Here is a 21,057-nt window from a genome sequence, read left to right on the forward strand (position 1 = left end):
AGGGCGATCCTCCAGGGTGTGCTGGAGGAGGAGCAGCAGGCAGAGGCTCCAGCACCCGACCCCTCTTCCATTGTTCCACCCCGCTCATGTGGTGTGCCCCAAGACTCAAGGCAGGCAGTCTGCATCTCCTCCCCCCCGAAACATCAGGACAGCATTGTGTGGGACCACTTTGAGTTGGGAGCCGATCCCAGCACTGCCGTCTGCACCCGCTGTAAGGCATCTCTGGGCAGGGGAAAACAGCCAGGGCACTACTGAGCAATCACGGTCTGTGCCCAGCCCCTTCTCCTGCCTGTTAAAAAAAAAAAGGCTAGTCAAGGTGCAGTGAGCAGTCTCACTGGACACCAGCAGCCTGCTCTTGCACAATTGGTCTTGCTCGGGGAAGAGGCCCCCACATCCCAGCAGGCCAGCAGGGGCAAGCAGAAAGCTAATAGTGCCTCTGGAACTCCTGCAAGCTCTCCGTCTCTCACCCCCAAGAGGCTTAGGCAGGCCACCATGGAGGAGATGGGCTGCGGGACGTATGGGTCCATCAGGTGGAGGTTTCCAATGTTCAAAAATCAGTGGCCCTTCTGGGATAGGCACTGACTGTGTTCATTCAAGATACATTCAAAATACCCATTTAGTGTGTGCTAGAAATAAACAAAAGCAGATAATAAATAACCTCTTCCAGCCTTCCTGGCAGGTAATGTGTGTATTCAGCCATAGAGTAGGGATGGACGAAAGGGACTTACCTCGTCCCGCAGCTTGCTTCGCGGTGGGGGGGAGGCACTTCGCTACTCCCCCTGAAGTTCAGGCGAGGGGGGGGAGGCACCCCACCTCGCCCGGCCGAAATTCAGGCCGGGTAGGAGCGCCCCGTCTACCCGGCCGCGAAAAAAAAAGTAAAACACACACACACACACACCCGTGATAGGCTACGTAATGATTTACGTAGCCTATCATGGCTAGATTTCCAAAGTCAGCTGTGATACGCTATGTAAATCGTCACGTAGCCTATCACGGGTGACTTTGAAAAAAAAAAAGTGCGTACGCAAATGGCGGCTCCCATGGGGACCGCCATTTGCATTCCTTATTTTGGCACGTCTAGTCTACGTAAAGATTTATGTAGACTATGGCGAAAATAAGGGCAAAGCAAATAGCGTGCCCTTATTTTCGCCGTAGTCTACGTAAATCTTTACGTAGACTAGACGTGCCAAAATAAGGAATGCAAATGGCGGCGCCCATGGGGCGCCGAAATTTGCGTATGCGCTTTTTTTCCCCCAAAGTCAGCCGTGATAGGCTACGTGACGATTTACGTAGCCTATCACGGCTGACTTTGGAAATCTAGCCGTGATAGGCTACGTAAATCGTTACATAGCCTATCACGGGTGTGTGGGTTTTTTTACTTTACTTTTTTTTTTTGCAATGGCAGCAGCGGCAGTAGGGGTGGACAAAAGTCACTTACCTGTCCTCGAAGCTTGTTTGCGGTGGGGGGGAGGCGCATCGCTGCTTCCCCCGCGAAGTTCAGGCCGGGGGGGGAGGCTTCCCGCCTCGCCCGGCTGAAATTCAGGCCGGGGAGGAGGCGCCTCGCCTCGCCCCGCCCGGCCACAAACTCCAAAGTTTAAAAAAAAACAAACGCCCCCGTGATAGGCTACGTGACGATTAACGTAGCCTATCACGGCTAGATATGCAAAGTCAGCCGTGATAGGCTACGTCAATCGTCACGTAGCCTATCACGGGTGACTTTAAAAAAAAAAAGCGCGTACGCAAATGGCGGCCCCCATAGGGAGCCGCCATTCGCGTTCCTTATTTGGTCGCTGTAGTCTACATAAATCTTTACGTAGACTACGGCGAAAATAAGGGCAACGCAAATAGCATTGCCCTTATTTTCGCCGCAGTCTACGTAAATCTTTACATAGACTACAGCGACCAAATAAGGAATGGGAATGGCGGCTCCCTATGGGGGCCGCCATTATCCGTACGCGCTTTTTTTTTTTTTTAAAGTCACCCATGATAGGCTACGTGACAATTTACGTAGCCTATCACAGCTGACTTTGCAGATCTAGCCGTGATAGGCTACGTTAATCGTCACGTAGCCTATCACGGGGGCGTTTTTATTTTTTTTTCTTTTATTGCAACGGTGGCGGCGGCGGCAGCTGGTCGAAAGACCGGCTGCTGCTCCCGCCCCGCACGAACACCCGCCGAACCGTCGGCCGGACCCGCCGCCGGGAGGACATTCGGCAAAGGTAAGTCCCATCCCGGGGGGGGGGCGGAGAATTTCTCCCCAAAACTTGTTCGGGGGGCCGAACACGTTGGCGCTTGGCCCCCCGAAGTTTCAGGGAGAAATTCTCCGCCATCCCTAGGCGGCAGCCGGTCGGGAGACCGGCCGCTGCCCCCGCCCCCGACGAAACGCCGCTGAACCGCCGCTGGGACCCGCCGCCGAGAGGGACATTCGCCAAAGGTAAGTCCCATCCCGGGGGGGGGTGGCGGAGAATTTCCCCAACACTTCCGGGGGGCCGAATGCGTCGGCATTCGGCCTCCCGAAGATTTGTGGAGAAATTCTCTGCCAACTCTGCCATAGAGAGGCTGAGCCAGTGATTCTTCTGAATAAGGGTTGTTTTGCACTTCAAAGAAATGTGCAGCAGAGATTAGGGATAGTCAGTGACCTCTGCTTCAACACAGTTTCCCTTCTGAGTTTGGTCTGAGTTTCTGGGAATATCAAATTCAACCTGCGCCTTGCACATAAGCCAGTGGGCCAGACTGCCTGGACTTTGGTGGGTGGGATGCCCTTGAGGGGGCCTGGGAGGGACCAAGGTTTCATGCACATCTGTGGAAACAGGGAGAAGTTATAGCTCTTTGCTTTGGGAGTTTTTGTGGAAAAAATAAAATTTCACCAGCTCATTGCACACAAGCCAGTGGGCCAAACTACCTGAACTTTGGTGGGTGAGATGCTCTCAAGGGGGGCTGGGAGGGGGCCAGGTTTCATATGCGTGCATGGAAACAGGGAGAAGTACAGCTCTTTACTTTGACAGTTTCTGTGGAAAACAGCAGATTTTAACTCCACCTAGCACAAAAACCTAGCACACACCATAGGAACCTGGAATGTAAGATCTATGAGCCAGGGCAAATTGGATGTGGTTATTGGGGAGATGTCAAGATTAAATATAGACATTTTGGGTGTCAGTGAACTGAAATGGACTGGAATGGGCCACTTCACATCAAATGACCACCAGATCTACTACTGTGGACAAGAGGACCACAGAAGAAATGGAGTAGCCTTCATAATTAATAATAAAGTGGCTAAAGCAGTGCTTGGATACAATCCAAAAAATGACAGAATGATCTCAATTCGAATTCAGGGTAAGCCATTTAACATCACAGTGATCCAAATATATGCCCCAACCACAGATGCTGAAGAAGCAGATCAGTTCTATGAGGATCTGCAGCACCTACTGGATAGTACATCAAAAAAGATGTTATTTTCATTACAGGAGACTGGAATGCTAAGGTGGGTAGTCAAACGACACCTGGAATTACAGGCAAGCATGGTCTGGGAGAACAAAATGAAGCAGGACATAGGCTGATAGAATTTTGCCAAGACAACTCACTGTGCATAACAAACACTTTCTTCCAACAACCTAAGAGACGACTTCACCCATGGACTTCACCAGACAGTCGACACCGAAATCAGATTGACTACATCCTTTGTAGCCAAAGGTGGCAGACATCTATGCAGTCAGTAAAAACAAGACCTGGAGCTGATTGTAGTTCAGATCACGAACTTCTTCTTCCACAATTTAGAATCAGACTAAAGAGAATAGGGAAGACCCACAGATCAGTTAGATATGAGCTCACAAATATTCCTCATGAATATGCAGTGGAGGTGAAGAATAGATTTAAGGGACTAGATTTAGTACATAGGGTCCCGGAAGAACTATGGACATTGCAACATTGTTCAGGAGGTGGCAACAAAAAACATCCCAAAGAAAAAGAAAATCAAGAAGGCAAGATGGCTGTCTGCTGAGACACTGGAAGCAGCCCAAGAAAGAAGGAGAGCAAAAGGCAACAGTGATAGGGGGAGATATGCCCAATTAAATGCAAAATTCCAGAGGTTAGCCAGAAGTGGTAAGGAATTATTTTTAAACAAGCAATGTGCAGAAGCAGAAGAAGATAATAGAATAGGAAGGACAAGAGACCTCTTCCAGAAAATTAGAAACATCGGAGGTAAATTCCAGGCAAAAATGGGTATGATCAAAAACAAAGATGGCAAGGACCTAACAGAAGCAGAAGAGATCAAGAAAAGGTGGCAAGAATATATGGAAGATCTGTATAGGAAGGATAATAATATCGGGGATAGATTTGACGGTGTGGTTAGTGAGCTAGAGCCAGACATCCTGAAGAGTGAAGTTGAATGGCCCTTAAGAAGCATTACTAATAACAAGGCAGCAGGAGATGATGGTATCCCAGCTGAACTGTTTAAAATCTTGCAAGATGATGCTGTCAAGGTGATGCATGCCATATGCCAGCAAATTTGGAAAAAACAAGAATGGCCAACAGATTGGAAAAGATCAACTTATATCCCCGTACCAAAAAAGGGAAGCACCAAAGAATGTTCAAACTATCGAACAGTGGCACTTATTTCACATGCCAGTAAGGTAATGCTCAAGATCTTGCAAGGTAGACTCCAGCAATTCATGGAACGAGAATTGCCAGATGTACAAGCTGGGTTTAGAAAAGGCAGAGGAACTAGAGACCAAATTGCCAATATCCTCTGGATAATGGAGAAAGCCAGGGAGTTTCAGAAAAACATCTATTTCTGTTTTATTGACTATTCTAAAGCCTTTGACTGTGTGGATCATCACAAATTGTGGCAAGTTCTTGGTGGTATGGGGATACCAAGTCATCTTGTCTGCCTCCTGAGGAATCTGTATAGTGACCAAGTAGCAACGGTAAGAACAGACCATGGAACAACGGAGTGGTTTAAGATTGGGAAAGGAGTACGGCAGGGTTGTATACTCTCACCCTACCTATTCAACCTGTATGCAGAACACATCATGCGACGTGCTGGGCTTGATGAAGCCAAGGCTGGAGTTAAAATCACTGGAAGAAACATTAACAATCTCAGATATGCAGATGATACCACTTTGATGGCTGAAAGCGAGGAGGAGCTGAGGCACCTCATGATGAAGGTGAAAGAAGAAAGTGCAAAAGCTGGGTTGCAGTTAAACCTCAAAAAAACCAAGATTATGGCAACCAGCTTGATTGATAACTGGCAAATAGAGGGAGAAAACGTGGAGGCAGTGACAGACTTTGTCTTTCTAGGTGCAAAGATTACTGCAGATGCTGACTGCAGCCAGGAAATCAGAAGACGTTTACTTCTTGGGAGGACAGCAATGACAAATCTTGATCAAATAGTGGAGAGCAGAGACATCACACTGACAACAAAGGTCTGCATAGTTAAAGCAATGGTATTCCCCGTAGTAACCTATCGTTGCGAGAGCTGGACCATAAGGAAAGCTGAGCGAAGGAAAATAGATGCTTTTGAACTGTGGTGCTGGAGGAAAATTCTGAGTGCCTTGGACTGCAAGAAGATCAAACCAGTCCGTACTCCAGGAAATAAAGCCAGACTGCTCACTTGAGGGAATGATATTAAAGGCAAAACTGAAGTACTTTGGCCACATCATGAGAAGACAGGATACCCTGGAGAAGATGCTGATGCTAGGGAAAGTGGAAGGCAAAAGGAAGAGGGGCCGACCAAGGGCAAGATGGATGGATGATATTCTGGAGGTGACGGACTCGACCTTGGGGGAGCTGGGGGTGGCGACAGCCGACAGGAAGCTCTGGCGTGGGCTGGTCCATGAAGTCATGAAGAGTCGGAAGCGACTGACCGAATAAACAACAAAAGCACAAAAAAACACAGGGCAAAACTGTCTGAAATTTTGCCGGTGGCCTCTTCTCTAGGTGGGTGGAGAGGTCCCCAAATTTCATGCCTGTATCGTAAAAAGTAAAAAAAAAAAAAAAAAGTTATGACCATTTGTGTTTTCCCATGCAAGTCAATGGGAAAACGCCCAAAACGGGTGGTCCAGATATCTGAATCTCACTTCAGATTTGGATCTGAGTCGAAGTGGAGGGGGTCTGAATCAATCTGAAGTGGATAGGGGTCAGTTCATAGGATCCAAAGTGGCATCCGAAGCAGATCGGGGGGTCTGTGGACCGTGCACAGCTCTAGTGGAAAGGGTTCCCTGAAGGTACAAAGCTTGTGTAAAATTCAACATAAGTCCTATTTAGTAGATAGTAGGACTTACATTGGATTTTGAAACCTTGAAAACCACTGCCCTAGACCTAGATCTGGGATAGTTAGGAGGAGCAGATCTCACCTGTCAAGTTACCATGTGCGTAAACCAAATCAGAGTAGAGAAGGAGCGAGCGCATCTGAGGGAGAGAGCGTTTAACAAACAACCACCCCAGAATGATGTGTAAGCAGCACAGCAGGGGTGGGTTGTAATTAAGGAAGAGGAAAATAAAGTGTAACAGCAAGTTTCATTTTAATCCAGGTGTCAGTCAGAACCTTCCACTAGGAAATCTAACAAATATCTGCAGCCAGGCTTGAAAGTATTGGGAAAGGCTATTCAGAGTGCTACACACCGTCAAAGCTGGAGTTCACGCATACTTGCTTCCCCGGTGTTATTCAGGGGGTCACTGAGTTGGCAATTGTAGGAGATTAGTCAGCTGTGGCACTCTGCTGATTTGAGACTGGACAGAAGTGATAAAATTCCTGGGTGGCTGCCGGGTGTCCAGTGAGACTGCTTACTGCACCTCAACGAGCCTTTTTTTTAACAGGCAGGAGAAGGAGCCAGCATCGTGAACACCTCCTGGGTGAAGCCAGGCTTTGGATGCTGTGGAGCACTGCATTGGGTTGCCTCAGAGAGTACAGTTTTTAACTCTACATATTCTGCTGTTTTATCTTTTGGGATCCCTCTTCATGCAGAAGCTTTTAGTTTTTGAATGGCTTTGTCTCTTTGTCAATCACGTTCTGTGCCCAGCTCCAACATGAGATGTCAAAGGCCATTTCTCTGCTTTGTGTGGATTGTTGGAGTATTTGCAGCCTGAAAATGCACCATGTCCACCAACTACAAATCAGATGTACAAGGCATCCTTTTTTGGTTTTCTTTTTTGCAAGCCACTCCTTTCAGATTCAGGTACGTACAGCTAGAGATACTGGGTTGCAGTCAAACTCCTGTGATTGGTGTTCAACTCCCAGGGTGCTCCCAGCACCAATGACAGAAACAGGCAAGCAATTTTTGCTGATTTCCCCCTTCCTGTTGTACTTCTCCCCTGCCACCAAATCTGCAACAGTTTGATGGGGTAGGGATGCATGGACTGTGTAAAACCCGCTCCATCTGTGTTTTGTGAATTGTCAGGCACCTTTCATTCCATCATCCACCCACAGAGGGATGAGAATATTTTTTTTCATCATGTGGGAAAATATGGAAATAATTACGTAAATATTTACATAATTTACCTCAGTATGTAACATTTAGTGTATTGTCCCCCATTCCATTCAACATTTCCTCAGCAGAAACTTTTTTTTCTACAGATTTATATGCATAAATTTTGGGAAAGTAAAAAAAATCAACTGAAATTCCATGGACTCTGCACAGCCTGAGGGGATTGCTCCACAGCAGATTCCACAGGTCAGGTTCTTAGAAATCCAAGCTCATTTGAATCCATCTCAAATTTCTCCAGCATCCCTAGATAGGGGGTGTGGGTGGCTGCAGGGGAGAGGGGCAATCAGCAAATATCTCCTCCCCATTATTGTGAGTGAAGGTCCCCTTCTTGGCCCCTGAATTCCTAGGAGGATTATTGCCATGAATGGAAGGACACCTTTGGATCCAACCCAGGGTCTCCAAGTTTCTAATTTGAGTAATTCCATCTTTCAGGGCTTCTCCAGACTGAGCTTTTTATCCTGGAGCATTACCAGGGCTTCTGCTTCTGGATTCTTTGCAGGGTTATGACCAGTTCCTTTACACAGGCGGACATGTGGTTTGAATCAAGGAAAGTCCTTCTTTGGCAAGCTCTATATGTTTCTATATGTTTCATTTTACAGCCACTAGATGGTGATGTGAAAATAGTGCCTTGCCATCATGACACACAGCTGATAGAATGGATTAACATCCCTTGTCGCTTTATCTCCAATCTTTTTGAAAGCGGAATAAAGGGGAGAAAGTGCAGGAGACATCCTGGAGGTTGACAACGTCATATAAAGGGCCTGGAAACTTCTGCAAGTGGCCAGACATGAGCATGCAATAAATCGCTTGTGTAGAAATGCTCTCAGAGTAAAGGTTATAATTACACAGCAATGCAAAGGCGGGCTGGATTATTTAGAGGGGCTGACGACACCCAAGAATATTCTGGGCCCAGTCATCTTCTCATGTCTGTTAGCTTAAATTATTTGCAACAGATTATCCTACTTTAAAACTTTAGGAATGACTAGCATAAAAACAACATATGTCAGATGATCTGATCCTATAAGTTCCTACCCACAAGTAAAAGGCCCTGATGTCAGCAGAGTATGCTTGTAAGTAAGTGCAGGTAGGTTTTGGCCACATATTTATGCAGCATTTATTCTGATAGTGAGAGAAATACAGTTCTGTCAAACCTTTCTCCCAACAACTACTAACTGCTACGATTACTACATGAAACATTAGTAACACAACTAAGCTCATTTACCACAGCTTGGTCATTTGTAACTGTTAAATAAGACCAAAGGAGCCTGAGCAAATAATAACAAAGCATGCATATTCTTGCAACCCAGTTAGAGTTGTGTATGATGAGTATTAGCAACATTGAGACATCTTTGTTTGTATTCCAGCTGAAATGATACATTTCTGATGGGCCATCACAGCCACCACACCATCTGCTTTCTCCAGGCTATTTGTTCCCATTTTCCCTGACTCTTTCCCATCCCTTCTTTAAAAATAAACGTTTCTTTCATGGACTTGATCATTCTTCTGATGATTATTTTCTTTTGGAATACCTGCTCTGCTGGACCACAGAAATGGTCTTGGTGTGGGCCAGGCCTGCACAACTTGAGACCCATCAAGCCAAACTTGTCCTATTGGATACATATGATGATTTGCCAAGTGCTTTGTTGGAGTTCCAGCTAGGCAGCTAAAACAAGAGTTTAACAAGCCCTTATGGGCCATGCTACATGACTCATGAACTGTGATCAGCTTGGTGAGCTGCATGTTGTGCAGGCTCCTTGCATGATGTATCATAGTACTGGCTTGAGCCGAAGTAATGAAACGCTTCATTTTCCTGGCTACTAACCTGAATATAATGTTATGAAGATGAATTCCTATGGGAGGTCCTGATGCTGATGAGACTGGAAAAGACTGATGAGCAGCCCACACCTGGGTGTCTTAAACCAGAAATGACAAGGCCATGGAGCAAAGATAAGCTATAACGTTGTCACACTTGTAGAGACACTGTAAAGTATACAATCCCCAGGCTGATCTGGCACCAGAACAAATATTTCAGCATTTGAGGTAACTGGAAATTGCTATAGTCATGGAGAGTGGTGAGAAAGATAGTGCCAGATCCTCACAGGGGACCATTAGCCACTTTCTGGAAAATCTGAAGCAACACAAATTAACCAGAGAGAGTGTGTGTGTATTCATTTGTTCTCACTGTGAGAGAATATTTCAGCCTCCCAGGACACTCTGCCACTGACCTTAAAGTGGCGATTATGCAGCAAAGAAATTTCAGAGGGATATTAGAATGAGAGGCAGCTGAGTTACATTTCAACAAGAGGTTCAGTTCTACCTCCGGCAGCTTGAATCAGGATAAAGGCTTTTTATCACAGTACATATGATAATTGGCTTACCCAATGCCAAGAAGTTTGTGTTCTCAGCAACTACTGCTTTGTGAAGGGCCACTGTTAGTAATGTGATTGTCACTACCTAAACATTCTACATTCCATTTCCCTCCGACCTCACTGTTTATGATTCCAACACCACCAACACCATATGTAATATATACCTGTAACTCAGGTTACCGCTTCATGCATCTGCTTAAATAGAGAGTAATGGACAAAAAGCTTACACCATAGTAAATTTGTTAGGTTTTAAGGTGACACAAAACTCTGGTGTTTTTGTTGCAACAGACTAGTATGGCTACCCCTCTGGAAATTCTCTTAAATTGTTAATGTGCATATACTTAAGAGTATTTGGTATGTGCATACTTAAGTATGTGGTATGTCCACATGTTTTAATATTATGATATACAAACGGACCACGGAAATTGATATTGCAGGTTCTGCTAGTGGCAAATAAGTTCATTCTTCAGTATTGGAAAGAGGAAAATCCATCCTCATTAATCCACAGCTGGATAGAAGATCTCTCCATGAACTCTGTTCACAAATGCACAGCATATTGGAGACATCAACAGCTTGATACCTATTTAGCCATTTGGGGTGCACAGATAGAAATATATGTATAAAATGGTATTAACCATGAATAATAATAACTATTTGCTAGAATCATAGAATAGTAGGGTTGGAAGGGCAAGACCATTGACTCCAATCCCCTGCTCAATGCAGGAATCCAAGTCAGAGCATCCCTGACAGATGGCTGTCCAGCCTTGACTTGAAGGCCTCCAGTGTGGGAGAGCCCACCACCTCCCTAGGTCATTGGTTCCATTGTCGTATTGCTCTAACTGTCAGGAAGTTTTTCCTGATGTTCAGCCAGAATCTGGCTTCCTGTAACTTGAGCCCATTATTCCATGTCCTGCACTCTGGGATTATCAAGAAGAGATCCTGGCCTTCCTCTCTGTGACAACCTTTCAAGTACTCGAAGAGCGCTATCAGATCTCCCCTCAGTCTTCTCTTCTCAAGGCTAAACATGCCCAGTTCTTTCAGTCTCTCTTCATAGGGCTTTGTTTCCAGTCCCCTGATCATCTTCGTTGCCCTTCTCTGAACCCTCTCCAGTTTGTCTGCATCCTTCTTAAAGTGTGGTGCCCAGAACTAGACGCAGTACTCAAGATGAGGCCTAACCAGTGCTGGGTAGAGGGGAACTAATACTTCATGGGATTTGGAAGCTATACTTCTATTAATGCAGCCCAACATAGCATTTTCCTTTTTTGCAGCCACATCACGTTGTTGGCTCATATTCAGCTTGTGATCTACAACAATTCCAAGATCCTTCTCGCTGGTAGTGTTGTTGAGCCAAGTATCCCCCATCTTGTAACTGTGCATTTGGTTTCTTTTTCCTAGGTTCAGAACTTGGCATCTATCCTCTTAAATGTCATTCTGTTGTTTTCTGCCCAGTGCTCCAGCCTAGATCATTTTGAATTTTGTTTCTGTCTTCCAGGGTATTATCTATCCTGCCCAATTTTGTGTCATCTGCAGATTTGATCAGATTTGATCAGCATTCCCTGCACCTCCTCCTACAAGTCATTAATAAAAATGTTGAAGAGCACTGGGCTCAGGATTGAGCCCTGCGGTAGCCCACTCATTACCTCTCCCCAGTTTGAAAAGATCCTCTTGATCAAGAGTGCTTCTCTTTGAGTCCAATTCTGTAGCCAACTGTGGATCCACGTGATGGTTGTTTAATCTATCCCACTTTGAGCTAGTTTGCTCATCAGGATATCATGGGGCACTTTGTCGAAAGCAAGGTATATTATGTCCACAGCATTCCCACAGTCCACAATGGAGGTTACCTGATTAAAAAAAAAAAAAAATGAGATCAGATTCATCTGGCAGGATTTGTTCTTGACAAATCCATGTTGGCTTGGAGTAAACACTGCATTGTTTTCAAGGCGCTTACAGATGGATTGCTTTATAATCTGCTCCAGAATTTTCCCTGGGATTGATGTCAGACTGACTGGTCTGTAGTTCCCAGGTTCCTCCTTTTTGCCCTTTTTGAAGATAGAGGCAACATTAGCCCTCTTCCAGTCATCTGCCACTGCACTCATCCTCCAGGATTTCTCAAAGAGAATAGACAGCGGTTCTGAGAGTTCTTCTGCCACTTCCTTTATTACTCTAGGATGCAGTTCATCTGGCCCTGGTGATTTGAACTCACTCAAAGTAATTAGGTGTTCCTTGACCATATGTCTGTCAATCTCAAATTGCCCCTTCAGCCTGTACTTCACAAGTACACAAGAAAATGACTCTTTTCTTTTCTACGGTGTGATCAGGCACCGGTAATTTGCTCCCTTTCTGCTGACTCTTTCTTTTATATGGTTTCTTGTGTTTATATAAAAAAAATAGTTAAACTTAATAAAGCTATAAGCAATAACAACAAATAAGCAAGAGATACTAGTGGTCTGATGACATCCTAGAGCATAGATGGGCAACTTGTGGCCCTCCAAATGTTTTGGTCTACAACTCCCATGATCCCTCACCAATGGCTATGGTGGCTAGGTCTGGTGGGGGCTGTAGGCCAAAATGGTTACTGTCATGCTTTCCTTTATCCTTTTTTATCTCTTTCTTTCTTTCTTTTTTACTTACATGGGACAGCCATCTTTTTTCTATACAGTGACCATGGTAACAATGCTACCTCATCATGTAGCATTATTTCCAGGGCCATTAGTAGCCTCATTTCCAAGCATGTAGTAGCAACACTGATGGATGTTCAACCAAACCATGGCTTCTTTTTAAAAGTAAAGGAAAAGGAAAAGAAAGATGTCTAACTAAAATAGTAAATCATACAATTTTTCTTTGCTTGAAAGTCCACGAACTTTTGCTCACACCTTCCCCCAGATGTCCCTGAATTCTTCCCCTCACCTTTATTTTTGAGGGGAGGGGGGTGACATGCTGCTTTAGGTGGAATAGCTGCTGATGAAGACAATCCTGAGAGGAAAGAAGCCAAATGGCAGATATTTAGGCCATTTCCAAAAGTCAAAGTCCATTTCAGCCACATGGCTGCTAAGCTTTCAGCCAATCCAGCTGTCAGAAAAATGTACACACAGAGAAAAAGATTCAGGCTCACCTCTAAAATCTAAGCCCTGTAGCACTGGCAAAGTTATCCATCCCCCTGATGACATGGGTTCATCAATACTGTACAAGATGGCAGGGACTGGTGATAGCTGGTAACAATCAGGGAAGTTTCTGTGAATGGGAAGTTTCCATTCTCTGTTGTGGAGGCTGACTTATTGGTAACTAGTTTCTGCCTTGTGATAGCATTTAAATTTGGAATTCCACAGATGATAGGATTCCACCCCCCCAACCTCCTTGAGACTGGCCACTTCCTTCCATTTGTTGCCTAGAGGCAGAATCTGTCTGCGTTGCTCATATTCCCCCTCACATTTTAAAATGGAACCTACAGTAGTAATAAGTAGTAGTAAGTACCAGACCACCGTACCTGTCTCCTGAGAAACCTGTACGAGGGTCAAGAAGCAACAGTAAGAACCAGACATGGAACAACCGATTGGTTCAAAACTGGGAAAGGAGTACGACAAGGCTGCATATTGTCACCCTGCTTATTTAACTTATATGCAGAGTACATCATGAGAAACGCCGGGTTGGATGAATCACAGGTCGGAATTAAGATTGCTGGGAGAATTATCAACAACCTCCGATATGCAGACGATACCACCCTAATGGCAGAAAGCGAAGAGGATCTCAAGAGCCTCTTGTTGAGGGTGAAAGAGGAGAGTGCAAAAGCTGGTTTGAAACTCAACATTAAAAAAACTAAGATCATGGCATCTGGCCCCATCACTTCCTGGCATATAGAAGGGGAAGAAATGGAAGCAGTGACAGATTTTACTTTCTTGGGCTCCAAGATCACCGCAGATGGTGACTGTAGCCATGAAATTAAAAGACGCTTGCTCCTTGGGAGGAAAGCTATGGCCAACCTAGACAGCATAGTAAGAAGCAGAGACATCACCTTGCCGACAAAGGTCCGTCTAATCAAAGCTATGGTTTTCCCAGTAGTAATGTATGGCTGTGAGAGCTGGACTATAAGGAAGGCTGAGCGCCGAAGAATTGATGCTTTCGAACTGTGGTGCTGAAGAAGACTCTTACGAGTCCCCTGGACTGCAAGGAGGTCCAATCAGTCCATCCTAAAGGAAATCACCCCTGAGTGTTCATTGGAAGGACAGATACTGAAGCTGAAGCTCAAATATTTTGGCCACCTAATGCAAAGAGAAAACTCTCTGGAAAAGACCGTGATGCTGGGAAAGACTGAAGGCAAAAGGAGAAGGGGACGACAGAGGATGAGATGGCTAGATAGCATCACTGATGCAATGAATATGAACTTGAGCACACTCTGGGAGAGAGCGCAGGACAGGAAGGCCTGCCATGCTATGGTCCACGGGGTCACGAAGAGTCGGACACGACTGAATGACTGAACAACAACAGTAGTAATGTCAAGTTGGCCAAACTGTAGAAACTATGGCAATACAGGCCAGGTCCATCGCAATCGCAAATTTTGTAAATCCAGTGTCAAAGTGCACTGCAGTGTTCCAAATGCAAGCTTGACTGAGATGGATCATTTATATAACAGTGAATTGCTCCAAGGATAAAAGTCATGTTATTAACCTCAGGACATTTAGGAGATGTGGTTTTGTGTACTTGCTTACTCCCTTTCCTAAGCATTTTTCTGAGGCAATAGATTAAAGTTCAGCTGTCTGGCTAGGCTAGTGTAGTCCCATGATGGATATTGATCCATTTGATTTAATATTTAATCTTCTTTCTTTTTTTTAAGAATGTGGAGGCTTCTCGAGTAAATCATTACCAATGAGCCAAAATGAACATTCCTGCCTGGGCGTAATCTGGTGACTCAGATGCTTCATTACACCAGAAGGTGGGAGGTAGTGGAATAAAGATGCAGATCAGGAATGTTGAATCTCAGGCACACAGGTCAAATCTGGCACACCTGTAGGGAAGACCCAAAAGAAGAATTGCATCACCCAAAAAGAGGAGAGACGGCAACACAGATTTGCATAAAATGTGTTTGTCATAATTTATATGGATGCACATTTAGGAATAATTATAATTTAAATAGAAATATAGTACATCTCACCATACTGTGGAACATTGTGACCAGGTGACCTGTGTGCCTGCCTCTTCAGCCTGCTGTCCAGGTGCTAACTGTTGACGGGCAACTCTGTGCTCCCTTCTTAAAGTTCTCTACCTTTAAATTGGACATAGAGCATCTCGACGCCAGCCTAAAATCCTGCATTTAAAATGGGGCTTTCTGCTGCCGTTTTAAATGCAGGATCACAACTGACTCTCTTTAAACATGCTCCCTTTCCCCCCTCTTCTTCCCCCCTCCTTCTCCCCATATCTGAGTCTTCCATTATCTTTCATTGATCTCATCTCACCCCTCTTCTTGCTGCTCAAACTCTTTTCACAGAGGAAACTGAAGCGGAACACAATGGGGTAATTTGATAGCTCATTATCTACGATCTATTTAAAAATGGAACAAAGGGCATTTAGTGCAGGAGATGGCCTGGAGAGTCATGGCAGGGGCACGGCATCATGTAAAGAGCCCGCAACCTTCCATGAAGGAGCGATCTCAATCGCAGGATAAAAGCTCCGTGTGAAGGAGCCCATAGACTGGAAATCCCTTCAAAGAGAGGACACCTTCAAACAGAGTACTGTCCTCTATAAAATAGGACACATGGCCACCCTACAGTGGAATCCCAGTCCAACCCTTAACACTTCCCCAGATGGTCACATACCCTTCCTCTGGCCCACCCCTTTCCCCTGAGCACCATAGTTTGGTGGCTTCCCAGCTTTTGTGTGTGTTTTCGCCTCTTCTAAAAGTTCTAAATGCGTCTTCTAAGGCTTTTACCTTTGGTTGTGCCCACCACTGGGATGTGGCCCCCGACAGCTTCCCCAAATGGAATTCAGCCCTTGGGATGAAAGGAGCCCTGAACCCCAATGTAGCTCAACTAGTTAGCAGGCCCTGTGCATGTCTTGAGTCCTTTTCCAGTGCTACCTCGCTGGCACTGGCCTGTAAGCCTCTGCAGCATGTTCCCCTCGTCCCCCATTCTGATAACAGACTCATGTTGGAGCCAACCATCACTGTCCCAGAGCCAACCATCACTGTCCCACGTAACACAAATTCCTCCCTGCAGTCAACTCTGTCTCTCACACAATTCAACCCCACCAGCCCTCTTTCCAATGCAGACCAAGGGGAGGGAACGACTCTGTTCCTTCACCTCCTGATTCCTTTGCCTTCCTGTCATCTTACCGGCTGTGCTGTCCCTGTGAGATCAGTCTCAAAACCATCTTTAGTAGGGTTTTGCATGCACCTTTGGTGAGACCCAAGTCATGTTTCCCCTTTTGTGCTACACAACACGGTGTTTGCTAGGTTAGTGATAGCAGTAGATAGTTCAAACCCTATAGGTGGGAAGTCAGTTGGTGAATCAACACTTTCAGAAGGCAAGAACATAGGAAGCTGCCTTATCCTGAGTTAGACCATGGGCCCATCTAGCTCAGTATTGTCTACACTGACTGGCAGCAGCTCTCCAGGGTTTTAGGCAGGATTCTTTCCTAAATAAACCTACCCGGAGATGTTGGGGATTGAACATGGGACCTTTTGCATGCAAAGCATGTGCTCTACCACTGAACTGTGGGCCCTTCAGTCAGGAGGGGCAGATGGATCTGGTGCTAGTGTTTTGGGGAATAGCTAGCCACAAAATGTGAGGGAAGGAACATTTTAAGGAGATTCTGATTTGGGGATGTGGTGAGTAGTATATGAGCTGTGTAGAAAAGATAGCAATTCAGCATTTAGTGGTAAAAATTTCCCTTCCCTAGATAGAAGGGTAGCAGAATACACACTGAAGCCCCTTTATAGTCAACAAGACAACATATTTCAAGGTTTGTATTGGGCACAAAATTATAAAACAGCTAGTAAAGCAGAAGCGTATAGATGTGCGTCCATGTACTGCTTATTCTCTCTCTCCTCTGCTTCTTATACCATTGCCTGAGATTGTCGCATGACAAGACAGATGGGAACCTTATTTAAATTTAGAAAGCGTGAATGCCACATGCTGAGCTAGACAGAACAACTGAGGCTGGTTTCCTTTACATGAATTTTATTTAATGCCTGATGCCATTTAGAGAATCTCAGAATGGCATAAACCCTAGATAGTAAATGCTCAGAAATACCTGCATGTCTCAACAGGAAGAGTGCATGACGGCCTGTTGTAGGGATGTGTGAAAATGTGGCCAAAGGAGATCAGATTTCCCAAGAAGCTGTCCAAAAAGACATTAACATTTTGTTATTTATCAGTGTCATTATGAAAGTCCTGCACCATCCTCAAAGGAGGGCGGGGTGGCAGTGTGTGTGTGTGGGGGGGGGGAATCTGTCATGGTTGCCAGGAAAGAAAGTGGGGGAGGATTATCCTTGAAAGCAATCAAAGGATAGAATAGTTTTTACCATCTCATCACTGAAGTTGCCATGGGCACCGGCTAAGAGCCTGGGTTTAAATGTCAGATTTCCCCTGCTTTACTGTCCTTTTTAACCATTCATCACTGCAGTATCATTCAATTATTTTCTCTGCCCCTTTTCTGTTATTGTTTATAAGAATTCTTCTCTTTCGTTTCTGCTTCATTTCGGTTTCCCCATTTAAAGCTCCTTTCTGAGTACTGTAGGAAAAGAAATCTGCTTCATAGCAAATATGCATCAATCATCACATTTTCCTTTGGGACTTTACACTTCTAAATAGCCTTTTGAAATCATTGGCATATTAATATTTAGCTAGCACCCTCCACCCTTAAAAAAAAACACCTTCCCCTGAAAGAAAATTACTCAGTTAAGAGCAAATCAGACTTAAGTGCTAAACAAATACGGGCATGACAGAGGATGACTTTGCCTGCTTGCTTGCTTCAGAGCATATGGTACATCTCACTATTGACTTGCTAAAATGTATTTTCTGCAGGGAGGAAACAGAAAGGGAAAAGGCCTCTGTGTCTGTGGCGGTATCTTGGCAGGGGGTGGGAAGCCAAATCCCAGCATTTATAGAAGGCATGCATTTGATGTTGGACAGCTAAACTGCACACCCATTGAATATATCAGATAAATCAGGATTAAAAAGTTGGAAGAAGCAGTTTAGAGAAAAGACTTCCACCCCACCCCACCCCACCCCACCCCACCCCTCTTTTGCTTTTCTTCCCTCCTGCCCATTAACTTCACTAAGCTGCCATGGGACATATGGGAGCCCTTTGGGATTTTGTCAGATTGATTTGGGTGGGGAGGGAAGTCTAGAGTGTCTTCTCCATGTAAAGCAAAACAGAGCTCAGCTGTCCTCAAAGAAAGAAAGTGGGGAGGGCAAGAGAGGAAAATCTTGGAATTGTGATTTAGGGCTGCTTGTTAATAGGGTTGCCATGTAAATGAACACTAATAGCCTATAAAATGAACAACCTATGAATGGGTGAGAAGTTCACGCCTCTTTTGATGCTGTTGTTTCAAACTATCTGGCTTCAAGCTCAGTACATTTGTTTATGCCACTGAGTACAATCTTCACAAGTGGAAAAGTAAACTCACCAAACAAATGAAACAAAACAACATAGCATCGAAGAGTCCTGTGCTTAGCACACAACCCCCAAGTAGGCGTTATTTCGGAGAACATATGAACATCCTAAGAATTGGGAGGATTTGCCAATTAAAATTTGAACTCCAATTCATCTGGAGTGGCCATGTGTCCTACTAGGGCAGTCCTCTGTTTGAATGGCTGACCATACCAAGTCCAATTTAAAGATACGAAACCTTAAGAAGGGAGAGCTTGAGCCTTGAAGTTGCCCATCAACATTAGTGCTTGAACTGATTGGGCACACAGGTCACAGACCTCCCCAACAGGGTGAGCAGTCTTCTATTTCTATCTAAAGTATAGTAACTATTTCTGAATTTCCATCTATACATATCAATTAATATATACAAATATAACGGCCCCCCAGAATGGATCCCATTCAACTCTACTTAGCTTCCACTAAGCTCCTCCCTCTGCACTTGTGAATTTGCATTGAAACATGAGCACTGGCTGCAGGTTTGAGGGGCCCTCACCAAAGTGCCCTCTGGTGGGGGCCCTTGTTATGTCAGGGGCATTGGCAGACTAACATGGCAGCAGCAGCACTCTGAAGAATCAGGGCAGTATGGCTGGGATCCACCATTTTAGGTTCCCACAGCGCTCCCCAATGTAATGTCTTTAAGAAGAACATAGAGTGGCTGTGAGCTCACCAGGTGCTCCTGAGAGCTCCAGCTGAATTGGGTGTGTGTGGCCTGAGTACTCCCAGCAGCTAAGTGGGCAGGAAGCTTCAGTCTGTTTCCCACCTCCCAGCTGAGCAGAGCACAGCAGAGCAGAGCAAGCTGCTCCAGCTGGTCCAGGGACTATAGAAGCAAGCAAGCTCCCAGAGAGCGAGCGACCAGAGCGAGTGGACAGGGGGAGCAAACAGGAGTTGGACAGGGGGGTTCGGCAGGGGAGGTCAAGGGGGAGGCCCTAACATTTTTTCTTCTTTTTTAACAAACATTTTTTTCATTTATTTATCTCGTAACACACACTTCCACACCAGTGGGACTCTGCTTTTAACCTCTACTGAGTAGAGGAACAGGCACAGGCTAGTCTAGAACAATCACAAAGCTAGACACAAAAAGGGAAAAGAGGCAATGGAAGGACAAGACTCTCCAGTGGTGGTGACCTGCAAGGTGTGTGCAATGTTTGTTTTCTTGCCTGAGAACAACATGGGCTACACCTGCAACAAGTGCAAGTTGACCATGCTGCTGGAAGAAAAAGTAAGAGGACTGGAGCGGCGACTGTCAACCCCCTGGGGAATAAGAGAACACAAAGAGTTCTTGGACAGAATGGGGGAACTACAGCAGCAAAGGGAAGACCAGAAGCTTGAAGAGCAACAGCAAGCTGAGGCAGAAGTGGGAAATGCTGACGTGAGGAAAAATGGAGTAGAGGATACTCCTTGGAAAAGGGTGACAGTTAGGAGAAGAAGAACTAGACGCCACTCTGCACCAGTGAAAGCAGTGGAGCTGTGGAACCGATTCCAGGTACTTGAGGGTGAGACTGGAGGACAGCCTGCAGAGGAAGAATCACAGGGAACCTGCATGAGAGTGAGCAAGAGGCTGAAGGTCAGTCAAGCAGGGGCGATGAAACCCAGGCTTACAACAAGAAGAAGAGAAGAGTAGTAGTAGTAGTGGGAGACTCCTTGCTGCGTGGGATCGAAACCCAAGTATGTCACAAAGACCCATGGACTCGCCAGGTATGTTGTCTTCCGGGAGGACAGATTAGAGATGTGACTGAAAGGCTGCCTGCACTCATAAAGCCCACTGACAGGTATCCCTTTCTTCTTATCCATGTGGCAACAAATGACACCGCCAAGCGGAGCTACGAAGAAATCACGTCAGACTTTGAAGCTTTGGGAAGGAAACTCAAGAACTTTGGGGCCCAGATAGTTTTCTCATCCATCCTTCCAGTAGTTAGAAGAGGGATAGAAAGGGAACGAAAAATACTCTGGGTGAATGACTGGCTACGAAGGTGGTGCCAATGAGTGAGATTTGGATTCTGGGACCATGAGCTATACTTCCTGGAAGATGGGCTGTTGGAAAGGGACGGGTTGCACCTCACAAAGGAAGGGAAGAATGTGTTTGGCCACAGCATGAAGAACTTCATCAGGAGGGCTTTAAACTGAATCTTATGGGGAAGGGAGATGTAAAGTTAGGGGTAACAATGGACGAAGGCTCATTAGAGAACAGCTCTAATAGCGCCCAATAATAGTCTTCAGACATGTAGGAAGAAAGCCAGATTATGAAGCACATGGTCTTCAATGTCTATATACTAATGCCCAGAGTATGGGAAACAAACAGAACAAACTTGAACTCTTAATACAAGAGGGAAATTACGACTTGATAGGTATAATAGACTTGGTGGGATGACTCCCATGACTGGAATACCGCAGTTGAAGGATATAACTTGTTCAAAAAGAACAGGAGGAACAGAAAGGGAGGTGGGGTTGCACTGTATGTGAAAAATACATATCTCTGCACAGAAATACAGGAGGATGAGCTTGGTAGCCCCATCGAGAGCATCTGGATCAAAATAGATGGAGCAAAGAATAAAAGGAACCTGGTG

At 45.3% G+C, this 21,057-nt stretch overlaps 1 long non-coding RNA gene across 2 annotated transcripts in view; it reads right to left on the bottom strand.

The window, feature by feature from the left end:
• Nucleotides 1–3,324: 3,324 nt before the first annotated feature.
• Nucleotides 3,325–21,057, bottom strand: part of LOC146343830 (uncharacterized) — an 81,070-nt gene continuing 63,337 nt past the window's right edge. Inside the window, exons 4-6 of one of the 2 annotated variants that reach the window (XR_014792045.1) lie at nt 14,709–14,849; nt 9,304–9,394; nt 3,325–3,781 (exon numbers count right to left, since the gene is read on the bottom strand). This is a non-coding gene — a long non-coding RNA (uncharacterized LOC146343830). Of the gene's footprint in view, nt 3,782–9,303; nt 9,395–10,075; nt 11,692–14,708; nt 14,850–21,057 lie in introns of those variants that run through there. The other variant, XR_014792044.1, reaches the window with a different exon arrangement.

This window comes from Heloderma suspectum, chromosome 5 (genome assembly GCF_057233095.1).
Source record: "Heloderma suspectum isolate Gila_16-S chromosome 5, 16-S_ref, whole genome shotgun sequence".
Lineage (NCBI taxonomy): Eukaryota > Metazoa > Chordata > Lepidosauria > Squamata > Helodermatidae > Heloderma > Heloderma suspectum.